The 25,726-nt window shown below is 45.0% G+C and overlaps 1 long non-coding RNA gene across 1 annotated transcript; it reads left to right on the top strand.

The window, feature by feature from the left end:
* The first annotated feature begins 954 nt into the window (after nucleotides 1-954).
* LOC146188468 (uncharacterized) lies at nucleotides 955-7,534 on the top strand. The gene is made up of 4 exons (XR_014707213.1): nucleotides 955-1,065; nucleotides 5,594-5,751; nucleotides 6,604-6,744; nucleotides 7,477-7,534. It is a non-coding gene; the product is annotated as an uncharacterized LOC146188468 (long non-coding RNA).
* Nucleotides 7,535-25,726: the final 18,192 nt, after the last annotated feature.

Genomic DNA, 25,726 nt, shown 5'->3' with positions numbered 1-25,726 from the left:
CCGCTGCGCTGTGACGCTTTAAAATACGATGCGTTACAAGAAATTTCATCAATGTTTTATCGTACTTCTTGCTGTTTAGTGTTAAAAATGGGATATAGCGTGATTGCATTCCCCTTGACCGAATGACGAGGCGGCGGTAACAGAGGAACGCTGAAAACGCGCCTCTGTCGCTGAGCGCCGTCGCTCCGTGCGGTATGCACCAGCGACAACGACAGGCGTTGACGGCGGCGTCGCGCGACGGATCGCTAGCGGTTGTCGCCTCATGCGGTTACCGCTTTATTGGAACAGTCCATAAGCAACGACTTTCCGCGTAAAATTAGGTTTTTAAGCTTTCCTTTAGAGTAAGCACAGATAAGGGGGGGGGGGTGATATATAATTTTATTTATAACAATTCGCGGACTTCAACGCAGTAATAGTTATATTTATATCCTTAGTAGGTCAGTACGTATTATTTTAGTACAGGCCCAGTGTTCTTTTTCTTTCTTTTTTTAACGGAGGCGTGGCAAGTTATGTGGGTCAAGCTAACAATTGGCTGTGAATTAAGCGATTAGGCTTTCAAACTTAGTCTTCTGTTTTGTTTAATTTCTAAGAACCTTTAAGCTTCACAGAGAAACAGCATATTTTGAAAAGCGAATTTCAACTTTGGAAGTTCTTCGTTTATTAATGTTTGACATTGCTGACAAGGGTCAGAATTGAAACAGATGATAGGATCGAGTTTTTTGGTAACTTATGGCATGTGACCTAGAGCTGCTAGGAATTCATTTTCTGAGACAGCTTTTCTTTAGGAGTGTATGGAAAGTAATGGTATTATATGGGTTTTGAGAAGCATGGATTTAATGAAGTCTTGCTTTTACTGCGTTTAAGGCTTGTTTGGCAATAATGCTTGCAGTCCAGCTGATGCAATTGTATTGTCACACTGCTTTTGCAGCAGATTAAATCTGCCATCGAGGGACTGCTGCCTGAATATGAAGCAGACAGCGTCATGAATCTGTTGAGGCAGTTTATTCTATCAGCCATGGGTGTCCTGCCCTAAAGCATCCTTCCTGTAAAGGAGACATTGAATTGGTAGGTATCACATGCTGATGTTTTTTGCATTCATGTGTTTGCTTTATAACTGTAAAATTTTTACTGGTTCATGCTTTGTATTTGTTGTTTTCTTTTGAGAGTATAAAGGGCGGATGTGTAACAGGCTTCATTAAAGCAAAGCTTGAAACCAGCTCGGTGTTGTTATATGATTCTTGCTGTGTTTTTAGCGCAAGACTGACATGTTGGTGAATCTTGCTCATAGTCTGCACTAAAGAAAATTTTTCACGGCCTCTTCAGAGCTTTAAAACAGGAGATATACTTAGCTGTTTTATTGCAGTAGTACATACTATTTCTAGTTGAGGCAAAATTGAGTAAACCTGTGTTTTAATAGCTCAGTGACAAACATGGTTTCATAATATAGCTGACTGCACTGTGCATATGTGTGCATGTTCATGCTGACATTCAGTTACTGTTTATTTAGACTGCCTCAGCATATGTACACATACAGTGATGTTTCACTTGAACAAAGTTCAAGGGACCTTAGGAAAAAGTTTGTTGAAATGAAAGTTCATTGGACTGAAATAAATGCGTGGAAGATTGTTTGCATTAGCTTCAAGAAATATTCAGTTCAGTCGTTCAGTCGTGTCCGACTCTTCGTGACCCTATGGACCATGTCACGCCACGCTTTCCGGTCTCTCACTATCTTCCTAACATCACATAACTTCATCTGCAGTGCCTCGAGGATACCATCTAACCATCGCGTTCGCTGCCTACCCCTTCTCCAGCGACCCTCAACCTTTCCCAACATCAAATCTTTCTCCAGCAACTCTTCTCTTCTCATCAGATGACCAAAGTAGCTGAGCTTTAACTTTAGAATTTGACCCTCCAATGAGCAGTCAGGGTTTATGGTCGACAATATCGACTGATTTGATCTTCTGGCAGTCCAAGGAACTCTCAAGAGTCTTCGCCAGCACCACAATTCAAACGCGTCAATTCTTCGGCGGTCAGCCTTTTTCACAGTCCAACTCTCGCATCCATACATCACAGCTGGAAAGACCATAGCACGAGTTATACGGATCTTGGTTGGCAGACTAATGTCTCTGCTCTTTACTAGGCGGTCAAGGCTAACCATTGCTCTCTTTCCCAGAAGCAGGCGTCTCCTAATTTAATGGCTACAGTCTCCTTCCGAGGTAATCTTGGAGCCCAAGAAGAGAAAATCTGTCACAGATTTTTAGGTTCAAATCTTATCTGGGCCCATTTATTTGTCACTGCGCTGATTTGCAAGTGAAGAATGCGTAACCTTTTGCAGCACTTTTGAAAGGACTACAGTGGTTTTGAACTCGATTACTGTGCAAGCTCCTGAGAATCTTGCCTATCACAACGGCCTGCTGAGGAGACAAGGCTTTCATTTTCTCCAAGCAGATCATGGTTAACCAAAATGCACACATTTGCAATTCTTGGAGCTAAAGGGCCTGATAGGGCTGAAGATCTGGCTTTGGCTGGCTATGACTGACAGCTAATTAAGCGTGCAGACAGCTATTGATACATCTGGTTACAAGCTAGTTTAGACAGCCAATTCACTTTAAAGCTAAATAACGGCCACTTCACGCGATAATGAAGAGTGGTTCTTAACATAAAAATATGCTACAAAGAGTGCGGACTGTGCTTTTTAAGCGCTCAGTATGACTTTGAAGACACAGGATAGCACCGCGGAAAATGTTCGTTGAACTGAAATGAGCAATAACTGAAGTTTGTTAAAATGAAGTGCGTTTGCATAGTGTTCAATAGAGCTTCAGTGGGGGGATTTAATAAAGTTCGTACAACTGAATACATCGTCGAAGTGACGTTCGTTCAAGTAGTATTCTGTTTTTCTGTGACTAAACGAGAACATTTACTTTCCTGCAAAATATACACAAATATTTACTTTCTTGCTAGTCACCAAGATTTGCAATTAACTTCCGAGCTCATTTTATTTACAACCTAAAGAAATGCATCGTTAACCCTAGAGCCAAATAGTTACTAGCAATAACAAAAGTAATATGTTGATATTTATCTGTTGGAGAACATTTTCTGTTTTATTGTTTTGTGTGTTTTTGAGTTCTGCAAACATCAGAGGGCTTGTTACAGAAGGGGTTGGCTGCAAGACGAAGGGAAATATCAGTGCGGCCCTTTTGTGTTCATCAAATAATAATGCATTCTAACATGTCAAACGAATGCCTTTACAACCTGCTAAAAATCTTTTTAAATTGCATGTTTGGGTTCTGCCTGGATAAACATAGATGGCAGAGAGAGATCTTTCTGCCATGGGGTGTGAACTGTATTTTGTGCAGAAAGCCAGAGGCTGTCGAACATGTGTTTATAGATTGTTGTGATTGGGTTTTTGGGGGCAATATCCTATAGTGAACTTTGCTCAAAGATGTCCCTTTAAACCCCCTTGGAATTTGGTTCTCAGGTGTTGAAAATTACAAGTGTTCTGTAAGATATGATAAGGCTATTAAGCTTGCATAGCGCATGGAAGCGCCGAATGGCTGTTCGCCATGCTGATCTTTATTATCAGACCTATCCAAGAGTATAATGAGGGTTTTGTCCAACAGATGATGTTTTGAAAGCTCAGCCATGTGTACCTGTGTTTATCAATGTATTTGAAAAAGTGATCAGTTTGAATGAGATAATTAGAGGTATTGTATCTAAACTAGCTCTCGGCCAGCCTGTAGTGCTTGTGAAAAGGCAACAGTGACAAGAAGGGTGTTTTGCTAGAGCTTTTAAGGCTCTTAAATCTGTGCAGCTCTGTTTTAGTACATGCATTGTCTCCTGTACATGGCTAGTTAAAGGATTTCTGTTCATTTTATTACAAAAAGTCATTCTAAATCTTTAGATAAGCTTGCTCACCTCTATTGTTTGTTTCCATTGTGTTCACGCATGCTATAGCTGGAAATGATGCAGTATTAGTTACAAGTAAATAAATAAAAGGAGCAGCAACTACATTTCCTTCGTCCGCACATTTTTAAGAGAAACATACATGGGCTCATTAGATTTTAGTGTTATTTACAACTGTGTTTGATAGTGAAAGATCTTCCTGTCATTGCATAGAAATCTTTCAGAAACTTCTGAAATAGTTTGATACCTGGTGATGTGGAGGTTGTCTTCCCAGACAGTAATGTATTCCTATAGTTCATACTGCACCAGCCAAAAGATGAGACACAGCAAAGAGGAGGACAGGACAAGGCTGGACTATCAACTGAATGGTATTGATAAGAAGAAAACAACGAAGACTCCTTCCGAAAAGCTCGCGCACAACCCAACCGGTGGAATGGCAGGAAATTGGGAAGAAGATGATGAAGAAGAAAATTCAAAGCCAATTCCAAGTCAAGGCCTAACTAACGACTTTTATAATAGATGAAATTCCTTACAATGAAGGCTAACCGACGCCTTATCCACACACTTGTCCTCGGCTTTAGCAATGTAAAATGCTTCAACCAACTCTGCAGAGTTGATTACCATTGCTGTAAACTACACCCGTATTATTGAAGTCAGGTGCACAAGGGACGGGTCATGCTCCGACTTACACTCTCGGTAGTAGCACCGGCCACAATTCAGCGGAACGTGGTAGACCACATTCTTTCTGCAGGTAGTGAACTTTTTCTTATGTGACACTGCACAACGAAAACTATCACGAGGTACACTGTCGAGCCCCTTTCTAACTCTAGCGCACAAGGCTCCTATCTTGTTTCTCGCTGTAAATACAAGGGGCAGACAGGCAGATGTCTAAATGTGCGCCTGACGGAGCACTCCAATTCTCTGGGAGGGAAGGAGAGTTCTAATCTTGCGCTACATGTGCAATCCCGAGAGTAAGTCGGAGCATGACCCGTCCCTTTGTGCGCCTGACTTCAATAATACGGGTGTAGTTTACAGCAATGGTAATCAACTCTGCAGAGAGTTCGTTGAAGCATTTTACATTGCTAAAGCCGAGGACAAGTGTGTAGCTAAGGCCTCTGTTAGCCTTCATTGTAAGGAACTTCATCTATTAGAAAAGTCGTTAGTTAGGCCTTGACTTGGAATTGGCTTTGAATTTTCTTCTTCATCTTCTTCCCAATTTCCTGCCATTCCACCGGTTGGGTTGTGCGCGAGCTTTTCGGAAGGAGTCTTCGTTGTTTTCTTCTTATCAATAACATTCAGTTGATAGCCCAGCCTTGTCCTGTCCTCCTCTTTGCTGTGTCTCGTCTTTTGGCTGGTGCAGTATGAACCCATACCAACTTGCCCAATCGTCAACCTTGTTGTATTCCTATAGTACCATATGCATGCACAATAGATAAACGTAACCCCTTGCATATATCACTGAATCTTCCACTCTAGAAGAGAATTTTGTGCACAAGCATTTTACTGTAGTTTGCCTCTGTGGAGCATTGTATTTCTAATTCTATGCTTATCTTTTTATGCTGTTACTCAGCAACATATGAAGTATTCCTTGTTTGTTTCTGTTACTTGTGCATTTGACTTTTCCTTTTTTTATTATTCGAAATAACTTTCTTCCTGCTGTTCTGACTAGTGTTTTCGTATGCATATGCAGTCCTCTTGATGCTTCATTGAGCCATATCTGGAGACTCCCTGTTGCCGTGGTCTGTGCCGACAAGTAAAAACTAGGCAACCTGACTTCCGGGACAAGTAGCAGTGGGACGTAGCTGCATGGTTTCTTCAGCATCCATGTGGATTTCTTATAAAAGATAGGTATTTCTCCTATATTTGACTTTCATATGTGATCAAGATTTTACCTTGGTGACAAGCTCTTGAAGGAAAGGATGGACATTTATGGCACTTTCTTAATTTCTTACTCTCAGGAATACACTATTACGACTTAACTGCATATGTAGCAAAAATTATGTGTGACTGCATATTCCAGCAGTAAGCTGCATGATTTTTTAAGGATGAAATAATTTAGCTCCTATTGTCGGTAGCCTACTATTGACGAGCCAAAGCAGGCAATATTAGGTACCAAAAAGTGATTATGCGGGGCCGGGTGGGTTTTAACGAGACAAGCTCTCCACGTTTTAAGCCTTTGTACAGGGCCAACGTGTCTCCCTGAATGTGTCTGGGACACATGCAAGTCTTGTATCCTCAAAAGGACCTTGTCTAAATTTAAATAAAAGTAGCGCCAACCTATTTTAAGTACGATCAGTTCAGCAGTAAGCTCAAAATTGAAGCAAAAAGGCATTCATGTCCTGTGCGATGTCAGTACACGTTAAAGAGCCCCAGCTCGTCAAACGCTCTGAAGTCCTCCCCTACAGCCTCTCTCATAGCCTGGGTTGCTTTGGGATGTCAAACCACATAAACCAAACCAGTCATTTTTTACCACCCCATCTGACTTGTCTTTCCACGTATCTACAAAAGATAGTGCCTACATAAGACTTGCCACTATTCCTGAGATTACCTAGATTATTATGTATTTATGTATTTTATGATTATGTAATTTTCCTCAGTGGAGCATTGCGTTTTCAATTCTGGGCTTTTCATGCTGTCACTCAGTAACCATATGAAATCTTTCTTCCTGCTGTTCTGACGTGTTCTCATATGTACCTGCAGTCCTCTTGTTGCTTCATTCGACCATATCTGGAGACACCCTGTTGCCGTGGTCTGTGCCGACAAGTAACAAGGCAACCTGACTTCCTGGACAAGTAGCAGTGGGACGTAGCAGCATCCATGTGGACTTCTTATAAAAGAAAGGTATTGTAAATTTTGCTTTCATATGTGATAAAGATTTTACCTTGGTGACAAGCTCTTGAAAGGAAAAGATGGGCATGAGTGGCACTTTCTTATTTTCTTACTCTTTGGGAATACGCTATTGAGACTTTTTACCTGCATATGTAGCAAAAAGTATGTGTGACTGCATATTGTAGGCTAACTATAATATACTTCATCATTCCCTATTATCGCTCTTGTATTCCCCTAGGTGCTTGGTGTAGCTGGTCTCCTTCAGTAATTATGTGTGTGTGAACATCTGCTATGGCAAACAGCCATCACTCAGGAACAATGGGAGCAAACAGGCATAGTGGCATCACTTGCTGGTAGCATGCACGAAAATGTATGTATACATACTGATGCATTGCCGCTCAACATGTGTATTTGCTTGATGTAGCAAATGGCAGAGGAGAGAGTTTATCTGATGACCAAGCATACTGGCGTGTAAATTTCACTCCTTTGTTTCCTGGACCCCTATTGTGATAAAAACTAATGTCGAATGATATAGAGGATCAAAAGGAATACAACTAAACACAGCAATAGTCTCTATCTCCTGAGGGTGTTTTGCAGGTACTAGTTTGTACAGAAAGTGGTTGGAAACCAGTTAGCATATTTTGAGGAAAAACAGGCATCTGAGTGAAGAGAGATGTGTGTGATGCTAGCACAAAGCGTGCGAAATTGGCAGAAAAATTTTGAGCATGTATATTTCTTTTCTAGGTGACACCATGATAAATTTTGATATGGCTGGTACATCAAACACACGATGTCGTTGCCGTCGAAAACCAAGTGTTTCTGAGTCAAGGGTTTGTGCAATAAATGAAGGTATGAATTTGCATCTGTTTCTTTCTCCACTCTCACTTTTCACAAAATATTACATGCATGTGAATAGTGAGTAAAATACACGTTATTAATTGACACTTGAAATATAGTTAGCATAACACAAGGTATTAATACTTTGTATGAACACGATTCTTTAAAATAACGGTGGAAAATTATCGGAACACAGTCGTTACAGTGTCCATATACGCTATCAATAGGCTAATCATAGGAGGTATAAATACGTTCTATGTAAATACATTCTATTCAATCACGGTGGCCAGTTGTCGGAAGGGAGATCATACATAGATCATACGTATTCTAAAGACTTTCTTTTGATGGTCGATAGCTTCTATGATCATATTGTCTAAAGACATCGCATAAAGTGATCATAGACATTTTTGTAAGGGACCAAACTTATTTAGACATTCTACCTTTTGCCGGCATCCGTCTTTGCCTCCATTTTGAGGTCTAGGACTGAAATAAATATGAAGCAAGTTGCCTTTTTATAGAAATTTTGGAACCTCGAATAAAAAGCAGGCCTTATAGGACTATACCAATGAGATTTGCTACAGAAATATGCGGAAATGGCTACCACATTCGATCATGTTAGAGAACCTCGCAAGACAGGGACATTGATCTTGACCTTTTTGTTAATAAGAATAAAAGCAGTTTCTAGCACAACGCCTTAGTGCTTCCATGTCAAAAACAATTGTCCGCCAGCGGCGGCGATGTCGGCACTCTAGGCGTAGACCGTTTGAAGATTCGCAGATCGGAAAGCTGAGTATGCCTCGGGAAGCTTGTAGTTGGCACGTAAAAAAAACGCAGGCCCCTTTCCGGTTCCTCGACGGTTCCGCGACGTGAGCATCCAGGATAGAGGCATACAACAGACGGTTCGGGAAACTCTATAAGCCTTTGGCATAAAAAAGCAGGTTCGAGCTGTTTCAGGGACACCTCAGTTTTTCTTTAGCATGGCGGCGCGCATGGCTACCTGGTATGTTGCGCTTTTGAGGATCGGCAAAGTTTTCTCTCCCAAGTACTTTGATAAGATTGGTACTTTTCTTTGTGCATTGTACACACGCGCATTAGCCGGAAAGGCCATATACAAGGGCTGCCATCCGTTATAAGCAAGTGACAGTGGTGTCCTCTTTCTTGCGTCTGCGTTCCGCTATATGCCCTAGTGTTATGCTTACCCCCATTCGAAGCCTGACGGCCTCGAAATAACTCGGACATGCAGGGACAGATGGTAGGTACTTTAGCATCATCATCTTCAACCTGACTACTGCCCATTGCAGGGCGAGGACCTCTCCAATATTTTTCAAATTACCCGGCGCTGTGCTAGCTGCTTCTTCTTCACCCCTGCAAACGTCTTTTCTGTCACCCCCTGCTACGCTATCCTTCCCTGGGGGCAGAGTCTACTTCCATGCCCAGCGCATGCGACACCGGCAGACGCTTACCTGCTCCATTTGATTAGCCCTCCGCGGCGGGGCTCGCATGCGCAGTACGGAAACTCGCCTTTTCCTCCTCTCTATGCCAGCGCGCGCATCTGCTCAACATCCCCTACACATTTCTAGGGGGTGTTTATCTGCTCAGACAACACTACCCTCCTCCTCCTCCACCTCTCTGTCACAGAGCAGCGGCGGAACACCTGTAGAACGGCGCAGCTGTTTGCCATGGTTACGACGCATGCGCAGTACTGGCTTCGGTCCGCGCAGCGACTTTGGCTTTACAAAAACAAAATGATATATTTTTTTTGGCTTTACAAGGCGCAGTAACAAAAAACACTGAAGGCAGACATTCCGCAAGCAATCGCGCTTGAAAACAAAGCACGTGCTTGGGTAGAAGATTTTTATTCTGTACTGGTGCGAGGTACGTGAAAGCATACAGTAGACTCTGCGCCTGATTTTGGCGTCGTCTTCTCAGTGGCTGAGAAACCCTTTCCAGCTATACAGAGGTATATTTTATTACCAGGGTAGCTCCTTTTAGACAGAGAACAAAGATGCCAAAAATATGTAATCGAAGTTGCGATTTTGAAGGTCGATGTCTAGTAGTCGTTGTAGCTGGGGTCTGTGTTGGTCTTGTTAGTTGGTAGTGCTCGCTTCGACCTGGGCGGCTTATAAGTATACAACTCATAGTTCGGCGGAATCGTCACGCCCTCACCTGGCTTATCGTGGCACAGCAGACCTATAGGGGTGTTATAGCAAGCGCACTTTGGGCTGCAACCTAGATTTTCCTCTGCATGACGGCACTGTGCGGGAGAAGAATAAATACGCTGTTATGGAAGGTAAGACGACCACAATCGAATAATTTTGTTCAAGAAATACAATAAAATCTGAACAGTATAAGAAAGCTACGATGTGGAATAAAGATTGGGGAAATTTGTATTTCCTTTAGTTTGTGGGGTTGAACGTCCCAAACCGACTCAGGCTATGAGAAAAGCCGTAGTGGAGGACTCCGCAAATTTCGACTACCTGGGGTTCTTTATCGTGCACTGACATCGTACAGCACACGGACGCCTTTGTTTTCGCCTCCCACGAAATGCGGCTGCCGAGGCGGGGATCTGTTCCCGCATCCTTGGGAACAGGAGTCGAGAGCCGTAACGCCTGTGCCACCCCGGCGGGGCGATTTATATTTGCAACACCTCAAAGAAGCGTTTCTTAGTTCTGTTGAGTTTAATATAGTAAATATATCCAGTGCGCTGTGTTATGCAATAATTGGATATTTCAACTTAAATATAACTTACCGAGTACTCTATGTGCTTTAAATATTAATGTGAGACAAAATTTATTGTAAGTATCCATAATTAATGGAAGGAATATCTAGTTGTTCTTGGCACGCATAAGCAAATACCGTGTAAGAAAAAGCTTGCAGGTGAAAAGGTTTAGAAGGCTCTTTTGTGGTGAATAGACAACCGGGAACTACGCCCGCCATGTTGATTCGGTCAACAAAACAAAACCGTTACCTTTCGCTGGGTAAAGACAGCTAAGCATCGGGTGTAAAATGGAGCCTCGATGTAATCCTGCGCTCCAATATGACCTCAGTGAAAATGCTAGGATACGTGTGGGGACCTGCAACGTATTAACGTCACTTTTATTATTTGTTCTATTGAAAGCGAACATTCACCAAACGCATTGCTAGCTATAACATGTACACAACGCGGTCCAATGCACGGGGTTTAAGTCCTGGGCTGATTTTTAACAGCAAATTGTTTGCCGTTGACGTTAAAATTGCGTTATTGTTATCTGGAAGCAAAAGAAGATTCATGCTGACTCTCCGGCATAGCATATTTGCTCGATGCTATGTAAACACACTGAAAAGTTTTTTTTCTTTCTTCCGGCGTACGAGGGGGGGGGGGGGTTAATTTACTAGCAAATTGCGCTCATACGCTCTCAGTGCACTTCAGCTGCAAACCTCGATCCGTCGTGTCCTGAGCAAGTGCACTCATAACCGCGCGCATACTTAGTTCTCTACATGTTCAGTCAGATACGCTGACGTGCGGCGTCTCATTTTTCATGGTATCTGCAGTCTCTATTCACTGGGTTCGTTTGTTCAGATATGTTTTACTGGTTGTTGTCTCGTGCCTCAGTCGAGAAACGCGCTTCAACGTCTCACAATGCGCTGAAAACGCTTCACGCCATCGAAGCGAAGACGGCTTGCTCCACAACATAGCTATGCCGTTTTTGTACAACCATGGTAGTCAAGAAATTCAACTTAAAAAGTCACCAAATATCTCTCTCTCTCCCTTTTTCACACACACACACACACACACACACACACACACACACACACACACACACACACACACACACACACACACACACACACACACACACACACACACACACACACACACACACACACACACACACACACACACACACACACACACACACACACACACACACACACACACACACACACACACACACACACACACACACACACACACACACACACACATACACACACACACACACACACACACACACACACACACACACACACACACACGCACACACACGCACACACACGCACACACACACGCACACACACGCACACACACGCACACACACGCACACACACACGCACACACACACACAGTTTCTCCCACAACTGTCGTATTCTAATTTGTCTGTGGTATACTTTACAAACTTTACAAACTGGAAAACTCTGGTAAACTTTACAAACTGGTTTATTGGCTCCACGATACGAAGAAACACATACATCACACCGACGACCGTTTCGGTCGTCCTCTTGTAAGCCACTGTATCCGCGGACGGTTGGTCGTGCTCCCCTCTTCAGGCCTTCCCTTCTTTTCTGTTACTTTTTGCCTCCTTCGTACTAGGGTGGCCCCCCCTCTTGCGTGGGCTCTTCGAACCAGGCAGTCGCGGCGCCAGTATGGTTCGCGGGTGTCAAAACAGGAATCCTCCTCGCCTCCTACGCGCCGGCTCGCGACTCCTTGTCGGTTCGGATGTATGGGCAGTCGGGCGGCCGCGTCAGGTTAGGCCGCCAGCGCGTGTACATATCAAGACCTGAAACCTATCTCCGTGGCCTGACCGCGCTACAGTACATTGTTGGGCCCGCTGAGTTTCCAAGAACTGTCGAGATGTGGTGCAGGCTCGCCGGGTTTCGTGATTTATTGCCCCGGTTGGGTCGTCAACAGCGCTGGTAGAGCGGAACGCTTCGAAAGGCGACAAGGCGCTGGCCGGGCGACCGGCCGTAGCAAGGAGCAGTCGTGCAATTTGCCTTCTTAAGAAAAACGCTACACAAGCCGCTGAAGAAGCCTGCGGGTCGCGCACATATGCACATGCACACACGCGCACGCAAAACCGCACACCTGCGAATGGCCGCTCGGCCGTATTCGGCCGGCGATCAGGGGGACGAAACCGCTGTCTCCTACATACACCCCCTTCGGTTCTAGTCATTTTCTTCTTTTTTTATGTCCCCGACATGCAGACCACAACGCAACAAACTGTCTCGCTGAAAAACCGATGTTCATTGCATGCTGTACCTAAAGGGATATTAGCACCACGCAGCTTACCGCGCCTCGCGAAATTTCTTAATGCAATCCATTCGGTTCCGAGCCTGACAGGATGCATTACATTAAAGGGGCCCAAAACAGCCTTAGCGATACAGTTTCCCTATGCCTAGTATGGGAAAGAATGTCGATGTAAGATAACCTTCCCGCAAAAATTTTTTTAAATACGGCATTTGGAAGCAGAGTTATTTGCAATCAAATTTTGAATATCTGCGCCTTCGCGGCTTTCCTCCTCTTTTCAACTTTTTAGCGCGCGCAAAGGCTGGCCCTCCTCCAAGGCCTCGCCCACTGACACGTCACAACTGACGCATCTGCGCTTTTACTTTTTTTGATTAGCGCCGCACGCCGCAACTTCCGTTTTGTCGCGCTTGCTCGCCGACGCGCCGCCGGGGGCCTCTTGTCGTCTGCTTCATCGTCATCGCCCTTCGGCAAGAATTCGCAAGTTTTGTTGCCACGCTATACATCCCTGGCGTTGACCTCACCTTCGATTTTGTGTTACGTCGTGTGCGCGACGGGTGCAGAACAGTTCTGGGCTATACTGGTCACTCTCTTGAGTTCGCGAAGGCAGTTATCGAAGCGCTGAATTGTTGTTGTTGACGGGACATGAGCGGGAGGTTGTTACAGTGTGCAGTCCATGGCTGCGAAGGTATTGCTTGTGACGGCAGGAAAAACATTCTGCATCAAGTGCTTCAAAACGCCAACCTCCGGAAACAGTGGCCACAGATCATCGGATAGCCAGCATCGGTGAAGACAGCGTTTATCTACGTTTGCTTTACCCGGATATGTGGTTCGCGATTTGGGGATCCCAACAAGACTGAGTCTGCGTGAAGGAGCGGTACCAACGCTGTTTCTTCCAACCCTGCCGGTAAGTGTAAAATGAAAAGATTGTGACAATATTAGCTTTAGACGCGTTATCACAGTACAGAGTGGATTGTTTTTTTTAACTCAGGCTATCTTGCTCGGCGTTGTGGCATGCATATAGCAAGATTTGTCATGATCACTGTGAACTACACTGCTCAAAATAAACCAGTGGCGAGCTTACGATGGGATTTTATTATTTTTTAATGGTATGCTAGTCGACCCCACGCACCAATGCACCCATATAAGCCGTATACTATCATCGTCGGGGTTCAGCAGCGGATTCTTCAACGGCGTGTACTTGTGGTGGTCGAGTCCCATCTCGGTACTCATTCGCCGAAGTCACTTTTCAAGCTCGGGGTCCATAATATCCGTACCGCAGCAAGGGCATGAGACGTTAGCGAAAGACTAGAAATTCAGAATCGAGATCGCAGAGAGCGGTCTTCCGGGCGTTGCGGAGGGAAACTCTCTCGTGCACCTTGCCCGAACCTTGAAACCTCCGTGTTTAGGCTCCTCTTGCTTTTGACTATATGATGCCCCTTCGTGAAAGATAACGATCGATTGTAAAGAAAAAAAAAAAAAGGATGGGGATGAGGAGAAGGGGACTGCGTAGTTGTGCGCTGTCGTGTAGTTTGTCAGCCGCGGTTCGGCGTCAGCTGACTGCAACGGCGAACACGCGCGCCGACAGGAAGTAAACAAACTCTGTTCGGTGCCCGATTATTATCGCAGCATGACTCCCGCCCTGTAGCTTTTTTTTTTTAACGCCGTGTGATGTTTGTACAGAGCGCACCCTGAAATGTCGCGCGGATGGAGCCGCGTCCAAGTTTACCAACCGAGGCGGCCAGGAATTAGAAACACGTGAAAACCGAGATGGGCGTTGATAAGAAGAAAGCGAAGAAGGTCAGGAATGAAGAGATGGAAACAGAAGAAAAAAAAAGTGCCAAGAGGCTTTACCCTTCAGCAGAAGGGGGGGGGGGGGGGGGGGTCGCGAATTAAACGTTATCACTCGCGTGAACTGGCTTAGTCGCTCAAAGTTGTGCCTCTTTATCCCTAAGCGATCAGCTGTCGATCGGAAGTGTAAGAGTTGGTTTTGACAGGAGCATAGACAGGAGTTATACACAACTAGATTTTTCCTGCGGAAAGGGGGGAGGGGGATTAACCGCAACAAGGTAAGAGGACTTCTCCAAATGGCTCACCGACAGCAATAAGAGCAAGAGCCTTCTCCGGTTCCTAACGGAAAATAATTTGCACGGGTTCTTATAATATGCCTTATGACAAGCTTGCGTAATAAAAAAAGAAGAAACAGCGCGCGGATGCAGTAGTGCAACGATCGAGTGACACAGTTCGGCACAATGTTACAAGTGGCTCACAAATGCACATTTATTTTTGTCCCAGCTTTTCCAGGAACAGCGGGTGCAGATCATCAGCCAGCTGGATGGAATGGAAGTGGACCTCGCAGGAGATGGGCGTTGCGACTCCCCAGGCTACAGCGCTAAGTACTGTACGTACAACGTTATCATTCAGAATGACCATATTCTACAATGGGAAAAGGTAAGAATAGGAGAGGTAAGGCAATGCTGCGATATAAAAATTGGCAAGCTGCAATTCATATAAATGTGTGAAGTCAGCTGCAGTGCCCAATAGTGCGAGCATGGGGCCTGGCCTCAACTTAACGAGTCTCAGTGCAGTCTTTAACAAAAGGCGACAATTTCTGCATATTATTAGGAGAAATTATTTTCAGCCTCACCAAGAGGGCCCTTCGCAAGTGCTGCTTGCATGTCTATACATAAAAAGAATCAAATTAATCATTATATAATACAAACAATTCAATTACAAAATGTTTTATCGTTGCAAACCATTGGTGAAGAGGTACATTTGCTGACATATATTATTATGTAACGAGTTTTTAATTTCATCTATCTACAGACCACCACCCAGCTATCTGGACATATTGCAAGAGCAGCAAATCGCCCATACAGCACTACTTTGATGCTTGGTGCATTACTAAAGATGCATGCAGTTGCTTGCTTTAATAATTAGGGCGCATACATGGTAATAACAATATTCTATATTGCATTTAAGAAGTTGGAAGCTGTGAGCAGGTCAAAGGGCTGTGAAGCAATAGAACCATGGATCCAGACAATCACAAGTCTATGTTGCTGCCCTGGGCCAGGGTAATGGTGACCTGATCAGCAGCGTGTAGCAGCCTGTTGAACCACATATGCGATAAGCGTGATGGCCGTGATAGACCATACATCAAATGCCTGCATTAGCTCCTTGCAAACAGGCAATGGATGAGCAGAGGTAATCTGTTTTGTATAGTTTTTTTTTTTGTAAAGTTTTCACTTTGATGTTGTTTGGAAGGTGCACGGCTCACACTTGTGGCATTTGTCAACCAATGATAAATTTCAGAGATAGGTAATGCAAATAGAACTTCACAGAAAAAACTTTGTATACATTCGCACATAACAGGAAGTTCACATATGACATAGCTGAGAAAGAAACTCCTAATGAAGTGAAGAAACAAAATAATGTAAATGTGAGTGCTGAGACTGCAAGATATTTTAATACTGAGGCAGCTTGGTTATACATGCTAGTATGGAACACAAATACAATGGGATTTTTCATACTGTCCTATACTGACAATTTTAAAGAAGACAAAGTGTAGCATGTTTGCTCGACAACATCTCTTAGATTTCTTTTCACCGTAATATAGTAGTACAAGAACTGGGGTGTTTTTAAGAATATGATGCTAAAACTGTTTTCAGCTGCAATGCAGCAGCTGTAAGCAGGTTCAGCATCTACGATTGACTAGGACACACACCAACACTGCAACTCATCAGCCAAATATTTATATATTTTTTTATGTATATATTTTTAACAGATTCATGTGCTTTCAAGAAGCTGAACTCCATTCTGAAGAACTCCCAGTTTTTGATTGACACTCGACAACTGTCTCCCAAAGCCCAAACATCTTCCCTTGAATCTTTTCACAACTTTGTCATCAAGTTTGCTCCCAAATCAATTGCATACTCGGATGGTGGGATGCAAGTAAGGTTTGTTGAATGAAAGAGAAGACTAAGACATTATTTTCCCTCCAGTGTGACTATGTAGGCCAACTTTTCTGCATGGCATGTGCAAACAATAAGTCCTTGCATGAAGCTTTTAATGTATGTACATAATATCGTCATTATAAAAGGAACAGAGACCATGGCAAATAGAACACAGTGTGAAAAAGAAAACCAGAAGTTCATATCATTTGCTCCATTTCCTCTTGCTCCTTTTGATTCTTCAACTTGCTAAGCAGCCCATTGGAACTTGCAACTAAGCAGATTGCTTTTAGTTCATGCTGGTATAGCCCTGGAGGGCTGAAAAATTGCTTTGCGACCAATTTCAAGCACCTCAAAACAGTAATTCTCATGGGCTAGTGCTGAGGTTTAGAGAAAAAATGTTCAAAGGTTTTTTTTTGTTTTTTTTTTTTAATGTGAGGAGGGGGAAGCTGCTGTGTTACTGGACGCATTTGGCGCCTTCTTTTTATGGAAGTTGGGCTTGATTTCAGTCTCCTTAGTGCAGTGCTTGATCTGGAGTTCTCATGTTATCAGGCCAGGTAAAACGAGACCCTACAATTGCAATTCACAGGAGTCGACCCTGACATCTGCCAAAAAAAGTGCCCTCCACGTAACTCAATCCCAACTTCTGCATAAAGTAGGCACTCAATGCACCTTATGAGCCAGCTGCCACAATCCTTCCATCCTGATAGTAAATACACTGCTGTAAAATTAGCTGAACTTATCTTGTGTCTTTCTTTTCGAAACTTGGAACACTTCCATGTCAAAGGTAGATATCATACATTTGGAGGAGACTGCAGTGCACACTTCTGACATTCAAGGATGCTTCATATAATATGGTAAAAACATATTTGGTAGAATGGTAGCACTAGCCATTCTGTAATCCCCTTCCGTGGAAAAAGTGAGACAGGAGGCTATAGACGTACTGCACGGGCCACCAAGGGTCCTCATTGAAAGTCATTGCTGTTATATTACAATAGGCAGATGGGATGAGATAAAGAACAGCGCACCAGGAATACATACAGAGAGAAATGACATGAGTTGAGACACTGCAATGACACAAAGGTGAGGGCGAGCATGGAGGGCTGGCTGGAAAAACACCTTGTCTCTCTTTTGTGCTCCTCATCTTAGTGCAGTCCCAAGACAAAGGTAGTTTTTAAAGAACTGGAAGTTATCAGCGCAAGTTTCCGACCCCTCTAGAACCATCTCGAATGTCCCGAAGCTAATGTATTGAAACTGAAAGAATGCTCAAAGTTCACTTGATCACTTGGACTAATGATGATCGCTAGAATACCACAGCAGGGAGAACACGGGTGATCCACGATATGAAGTTGTATAGCCCATGTCATACATTCATTTTGCTGCTTGAAGATCATTGCATCACATTTTTAATTTGATATAAAGGCGCTGGATATAGAAGCTAAAACAGAAGCAATCTCTGCTGCAGTGATGTGAATATAATGCATAATGGTTTCTTATAGTAGCCTCTACTTGGTATAATTTTGCTAGTAGGCAACAAGAAACACATTTTTTTCCAAAGTATGAGAAATTCATTCATATTTACCTTCTTTTTAGGTCACATCTGGCTGTTATTCACTTCAATGAAAATTCTTCTAAGCTCCAGGCACAGAAAAAGAAAGGAGAGGACGGCTGGAAAGTGAAAATGGCAAAATCAAGAAAAGGACTTTTCAGTGCCGCTTCAGTGAAAATGGAGCACACTTTTTGTAATCTAAAACTTCGTTTTACTTATATTATTACACAAAAAACTAAGTGAACTGTTGTAATTACGATGGCTATTTCGCGCAGCGTACGTCCAGAGGCTCCTCCAGGATGCGGAGAAACGGTCTCAGGGCTCTTCACACAGGGACACAGCTGCAAGCATAGCTTCAGAGCGCCACCTTATGACTGATGCCTATGAAAGACCATCAAAAGAAGTAATTGCTGCACACAGGCACATCTTTGTGCTTCATCATGACTATTCAATTGCACAGCACAACTGTCAGTATACTTAACCCAAATGCTCAACAGACTGGCATCAGCGAGGCACAGCATTGGCCGCTGGAGCCAAAACAATTGTTTCAATATGTTTGCTGCGACTAACAATAACTGGAGCGCAGTTTCATATGACTTTTTTTGTCGTAGTGAGTGCAGTCTTGTACCCGTGTCTCTGTGTTTCGCTTCTGGCTGCGGCCAAGCAAACGTGCACACAAAGCATGTTACTGTTTGCTTATCGCGGCAACTCCACATGGTATACGACTGCTCGCAGGCCCTTCAAGTATTGCATCAAAGCTGCCACTTGAAACAAAAAGTAGGAAAGACAGAGCAACTGTGGGTTCAGGGTGTGTGTAAAGCTAGATAGCGAATAATTATGCCGATCAGAGTTGTTCAGCTTCTTGAGGTCAAGCTGGAAGTAAATGGAAGTAATTAAAGTGAGCCGACTTCACAAGTGACCATGTCACATCTCTCTTTTCACAGGCTGGCTGTTCAAGAAGCTACATCCGTTAAGCTACACAGTTTGCAAGACAACAGTGTAATTGCGCTTATTATTATTATGTGGGCGATATAATACTGCGTTCTTAGCGATAATTTATACTGCTGAGCGACTAAGAAAGCACAACGCTTCGCTGCGGAGAGAAGTTTTTTTTTTTAATAACGTCAATTGTTTACCCTCAGGACATAATGGAATATGCTCTAGGACTTATCTAGAGAAATTCTGTAGGCCTTCTCTCGAAATAAAGTTGTTTTCTTTGTTTCTTCGGTGCCTGCTCATCACTGCGCGTCATGTGAAACCTTGCAAGGGGCAGATACAGCACGCGAATGCTAATACGTGTTTACCGCGGCGTCTTGTATCTCACCGGCCTAACCGCTCAGTAGTTTGTGGTGAAACTGCACACGGAGCTTTGATATTGCGGTAACTTTTATTTGCTCGCAGTAAGTTAGGTAAGGGTGCTTAATTCGCTGCTGCTGCGTACAATGCGAACCCGCAATCTGCGCCAGTATCGGGGGCCGAAAGCTGCCAACGCCGGCACATGATCCCACGGGTTCGCGCATCGCGCACGGCCAAGCCAGGTAGGTACAGTTGTCTTAGCTAATTTACTATAAGGCAAAAGTTTATAACCTACAAACTTACTACGAGACAAAATGCAACCTCCGTGAGTAGTTTCACGCAATCAAGTCAACGGTTAAGACGGTAGGATTTTAATAGCCGCCACAGTAATGATGCATCACAACAATGACTAACTCATTGCACCTGTGAAACCGTCGCTTATCTGTGCGCTATGTTCAAGCTAGTAAACACATTACTTACCGGCGTATGTTGTCGCCTTGACTTGATCCGAGGTGCGTATTTTGGTTTGGTGGACACGGGAACGGAGCAGCGGTTGTCTCCGAAATTTTGCTGCACTACGTAAGGCGCAGTGGATTGAGGCCCGACAATTAAAGCACCGACTTAATGTTGTAAACCTGTCAGCCGACTTCGAAGTTCATTTCGCATGGGCGACACAAGAAACGAGAACATTCACAGGCGGAAAGTGCCCCGCAAGTACACTGCAAGGAACTGAAACGAGATCGCCGCTCGCGACCGCGCCGCGATTGCCCTGATGCCTGCGCGAAGGGCAAAGATGCGCGCGTGCGCGCGCGAGACCGGAAGTGCAGGAAAAAAAAGCTTTGAAAAAATGTTTCTGTCTACAAAACATCCTTATTTTCTTTCCTGATAATTAAAAGTTAAGCGTATTTCGATTTTTCTGGCATAAGCGATAGTTTAATGGATTTGTGACGACGCAAAGAAGCAGACCAATAGTCATTCGAAAACGCATGTACGTAGCAGCGTTGCACAGAGGAGGAGGAGGACTGGCAAAAGTCGAAGGAAAGAACGCGCCAACTTTCGAATGGGATTGTGGGACCTGCACTGCGCGTAGACGTGTATTATTGCGTTCAAATGTGTATCGCAGCACAATCTAGCGACTGAGATAGTTTGTGAGGAGTGCTCGGGAGGTGTTTGTGGGCCCCTTTAAGGCTGCTCCGGCCAACCCACGTGCACGCAGCTCAATACAGCCGCTCACTATCTTACCAGAATGTTGGTTCACTTGAGAAAATAACAGTGATCATGATGCGTGAAGATAGAGTCAATGTTTAAATCGGCGCAATGAAAGGACGACGGGAAAGAATTAGGTGCTTTTTACGCGAGTTCCACTTTTTTACGCACACACTCTCCATTCCTGCCATCATCCACGCGAAACATCAAGCGAAACAGAAGACGCGGCTGAAAGAAACGACCTACAATCGGCGAAAGATGAGCAGTACAGACAACGCCGCGGCTGAAACGTGGATCTCAAAATTCTTGTTGGGATACTTATGAAAGTTTCCCCGGTATCAAGAAAGCACGCAAAGCTGAAGACATGCCGGCGAAGCGCTCTACCGAACCAAGATGGCGACAGGAAGCTGCTCTAGCAGTGTTCCTTGATCACCGAGCATTTCGTTATCATCTATTGAGTATCAAGCGCCTGAACCCCAAAATCATTCGCTTACAACAAGCACACATAGGATCGACAAGTGTTGCATAATTCATGTCTACTTATGCGAAACGCATATCCGGGCGGCATTTTTGTTAAATAACAGTGTGTATTCTCTCAGGGCATAATGGAATATGTAAAAATTTAAAATTATATAAGTGAAACAAAAAATGTTGGCTGTTCTAATAAAGTTCAAGAGAGAGCGATGATAACGCCCTTGCGTCAAGCAATGTACGAAGATGAGCTGTTCGGCGAAATGCCCACTGCCGTGTGGTGCCGAATTCTCGTCGGCTTCAGTTCCGAGCCAGAGCAAACTGGACGTTGATATAAATATCGATATTAAGGTCATGTTCGTGTTACAGCAGGTGTGAGGGCAGCCCCGACCTGGATCCGCCGTAGCGCAACCTCCTCTCCGCGGGTAAGACCGCTGGGGAGGGTTACCGCACACGGTGGGACAAGAGGACGTGTGCGGCACCGGAGGTGTTCTTTCTTATGAGAAGCATAGTGGCTACGCGAGGAGACGTGTCATTGATGAAGGTAGACTCGCCTCGCGGCTTGCAGAATCTGCAGAGGTTTGTGAACCGAGTAGATCACGTGGGACCCACTCAATTCGAACAGTTTGCGAGGTGCGAGACGCCAGACGATGTATATTCTGGCAGACTTCTGGGCTTTGACTGACGCGTCGGAGCAGACGTATGGCTTGTAGGGGGTTGGTGCGGATGAAAATTTTCGCTGTAGTTAGAAAAATAGTAAAGTTGTGACGGATAGAAAGCAAAGCTCGTCTCGGACGGCACCCAGCGCAGCACAGAAAGAAGGATGTTCTGCAAATTGATATCTGGATGTGCTATTAGGCGCCGGCTTAACAGGACGATGAATTGCAGTGGTCCTTTCTAATCCGTCAATGCTGGCATATAAATATACAATTATTGAGGCTTAGGGTAGCTTGGTGTCTTGCTCTGCGGTGCTTTCGCGAAGGGATGATGCCGCATAAGATGTGGTTGGTCTAGGAAGGTCAGTAGGTTTGTTTTTGCTGAGATGAACATAATTCCATGGAGGAAGAACCGGCGATGGCGGCGGCATTATGATGTGCGATGTAACATAGGCCTGGAGTGCTCGCGGTGAGTGCAAAAGGGTCGCCCTAAGGCTACGAGCATCATGGCGTTGCTGTATCAGTTCATCTAATGTGTTGAGCTGAGCGTTTTCTTGTAGTGCCTCGACCGGTGTGATGCCGGGGAGAAAAGTGATGGTTCTCATAGCCTCTCTATTTACTGCTTCTAGACGATCCCATTGAGCTCTTGTCAAGTGCTGAAACTGTGCTTGATAAATTAGACGTGGCTGAAGAAACACTGTCCTCAAATGCCGTGCGACGTGGAAGCGAGCGCCACCGGATTTAGGAGCAATATGTCTTATTAGGCCCAAGGTCGGCATCGCCTGCTTTTTAGTTTAAGAAAGCAAAGCGGTTCCCGTTACCAACTGATGAATCGACAATTCCATCATTTTCAATGTCGCACATACGTGAGGGGGGATTCCAGATAGTTGGAGACGGGTTGGCGTCGCCGCGAGTTTACGGCGACCCCAGCGGTTGGCGACTGACGTGAACATAGTTTTGCTCATGGAAAGCTCTACGCCGACAGATTCAACATAGTTCGCAGCAATATTCAAGGCTGACTGCAAGGCTGGCGCTTGAGTAAACAGGTCATGGTGTGTACTCCACATCGTAATATCAGCATAGAGAAACAAAATTGACTTCAGGGACATTATGTAGGCGCCATGCGCGAGGAATGATGTCAATGTTAAACAGCATTGGCGACAGTACCGAGCCTTGGGGTACACCGCGAACAGGGACAACTGATTCGATAGAATCGCCACTAATTCGTATTGCAGATCTTCCTTCTTCAAGGGACGAGTTTACGAAACTGCGAACCCTAAAAAGGGATATGCAGCGTGTCAATAGAATTCAAACTGGCGGCGAGGCTAGTGTTATCATACGCCGTTCCGACATCCATTGCGAGAATGGTACGTACATTCAGGCTGCGGGGTAACGACAGAACTTGCGAGGCCGAAATAGCCAGCCCATCTTCACTGCCAATTGACGGACGGAAGCCAATTTTGAGCGGGGTGGTAGAAACCGTGGAGCTCCAGCCACCAGGACAATTGTGTGGCTAAAAGTTTTTCCGTCGGCTTGCACATTGTTGACGTTAGAGAAATAGGCCGAACGCTGCCGAGGTCAGTCGGAAGTTTCCCTTGTTTGAAAATTGGGATCATAATGACTGATTTCCATGTATTGGGTATAGAACCGTCTAGCCATACTTTGTTAATGGTGTCCATAAATTGGAGGAGTAGAGCGTTACTCAGGTTCTTGTACACTTCGTATGGAATGGCATCCGGACATGGTGATGTCTTTCGTTTAGCCTCATCTATTGCGGCAACCCAGGCTTGGAAAAAAAGGGATGACAATACTATCGGTGTCGTCTGCTGTTGCCAGTCTACTTATGTGTGCTGGAATCCCTACAACGTTAGAAATGGTAGTTGAGGGAGGCAACACATAATACTTCGGAAAAAACTTCAGTGCTGCTTTTCTGGCAAAATCGTCCGGAGACAAGTTAGCTGCGAAACATTTATTAGTCGCTCTGTCGGGGTGACAGCGATCTTGTTTTAGTACCCGGCAAGTTCGCCAGAGAGATGCATTTGATTAATTGGTATTAAACTGCCCAGGGAGAGAGAGAGAAAACTTTATTTTAAAAAGAAAACAAAGGAAAAAAAGGAGGTAGTGAGCGGAGGCTTCATTACAAGACCCCAGTTGCCAAGGCTGCCTCTCTTGCCCGAGGTACCAGCCTACCCTGGGTCGTTAGATCAGAGCATAGCAGGGTGGTCTCCAACTGCGCCTCCGAATGGTGTGTGTTTATGTCTGGAGGTATGGGGCCAGTGCACTCCCATGTTTCGAGGTAGGTGGCGCGCTGGATGTTGCACCAAGGACATATGTCTGTGCAGTGTTCGGGGAAAAGGTAGGTTGGGGAAAGTGTTGGTTTGGTGCTGTCTCCATTCCCTCGTTTCCTGTGCCTTTAGCCCCTTGTGTGGAGGATGCAAAATCCGACGTTGTTCGCGTAGGTACTTACGTCGCGCACCGTAAGCCGCGGGGACAGCAGTGCTAGCTGTGAGATCGAGGATGGAGGCCACTCGATTTGTGTGACCTCGAGCTAGCCTGTCCGCGACCTCATTACTTTTCAACCCGGAGTGCCCCGGTACTCAAGTGATCTGATGTAGTGAATTTGTAGCCAATGAATTAGTTGCGAAGTGAGCTAATTTTGTAGGTATTCTGCTACAAGAAGCAGCCGACACGCCGCTTGTGAGTCAGTGATTACGTGAAGCTCTCGGTTGGTCGCCTCTCCGTAGGCAATAGCCAGTAATATCGCCGCCACTTCCACTTCTGTAATAGTACAGTGCGGGATACACATGCTGGAGATTTTTGTGTAAGAAGAGCCCACCACTACGGCTGTTGCTGCGGTAGATGTATGCTCTTATAGAGCGGCGTCAAGATGAAGCGTTTTCGATCTGCGTACCACTGTGCGCTTACGGTAATTCACTGGGGGTTTCTACGGCCTTCGTTCCGGACTGGAGACACATTCTTTAGGGGCGGGGCCACATATACTCTTGCGCTGTACGAAACAGGAATGTTAGTCGTTGACTGAATGGCTTATAGTTCCGCCGGGTAGCCAACGCGCTTGAGAAGGAGCCGGCCTGTCTCACTTGACAGAAGACGTTACCTTTGAGAAAGGAGGGCGGCCTCTCGAATTTCTTCAAATGTGTTGTGCAGTCCAAGCGCTTCCAATTTGACGTTGGAGGTGTATGGTGGGAGGCCTAACACGTTCTTGTAAGCTGCACGCATCACTGCATTGATTTCGTTGAGATCTCTTCGGAGCTGGGTGAGGTAGGGTAGTCCAAAGGACAGGCGACTGATGACAAGTGCCTGCACCAGATGGATCGTGCCTTGTTTCCGCATGCCGTCTCTCTTTCTGGCCACCCGGAGGATAATTTTGGACAGCTGCTGTGTTGTAAGCTTGAGGAAGTGGAGCATGTGGTCTACTTTCCTTTCACTGTCGAGCCAGAGACCAAGGATCCGGATGAGTGGTACTTCCTGGATTGGGACCCCATGTAGGTGGATGCTAAGATTGCGTGGTGATGCGGAGTGGTATTTATGTATGCGGTTGACTTCGGATTTATCGGGGGAGCATCGGAGCCCACATCAAAAGGCCTCTGTTTCCACGCAGGTTGCTGCTGCTTGAAGTGTTTCTTCCTTCTAACCTAGAGAGCCAGTGGTTGTCCAGATCGTAATGTCATCAGCATACAGTGTGTATCCAATGTTCGGGACCCGTTGCAGAGCCCTTGTGAATCTTATCATGGAGATGTTGAAGATGAGTGGGGAGATGACCGATCCTTGTGGCGTGCCATTGTTTGGAGTGTGTTGAAGATCCGATCTCATGTCACCAATTCCCAGCTTTCCTCGCAATGACTCGCGTAACTGTTGCCAATATTCTTGTGCCAGGATGGTGGTGTATGTCTGGACTTCTTCCGCGAGCTACGCAATCCGCAGTTGGAGAAATCTGCTTAGCGCTGTCTTATCCATCGCCTCACAAGGCGGCTGCGCTTCTGCCATAGCTTGAGAATATGGTGGTCTA

This window comes from Amblyomma maculatum, chromosome 5 (assembly GCF_055883805.1).
Source record: "Amblyomma maculatum isolate TAMU_Amacu chromosome 5, ASM5588380v1, whole genome shotgun sequence".
Taxonomy (NCBI): Eukaryota; Metazoa; Arthropoda; class Arachnida; order Ixodida; family Ixodidae; genus Amblyomma; species Amblyomma maculatum.
This window is presented reverse-complemented; position numbering and strand designations above follow the sequence as displayed.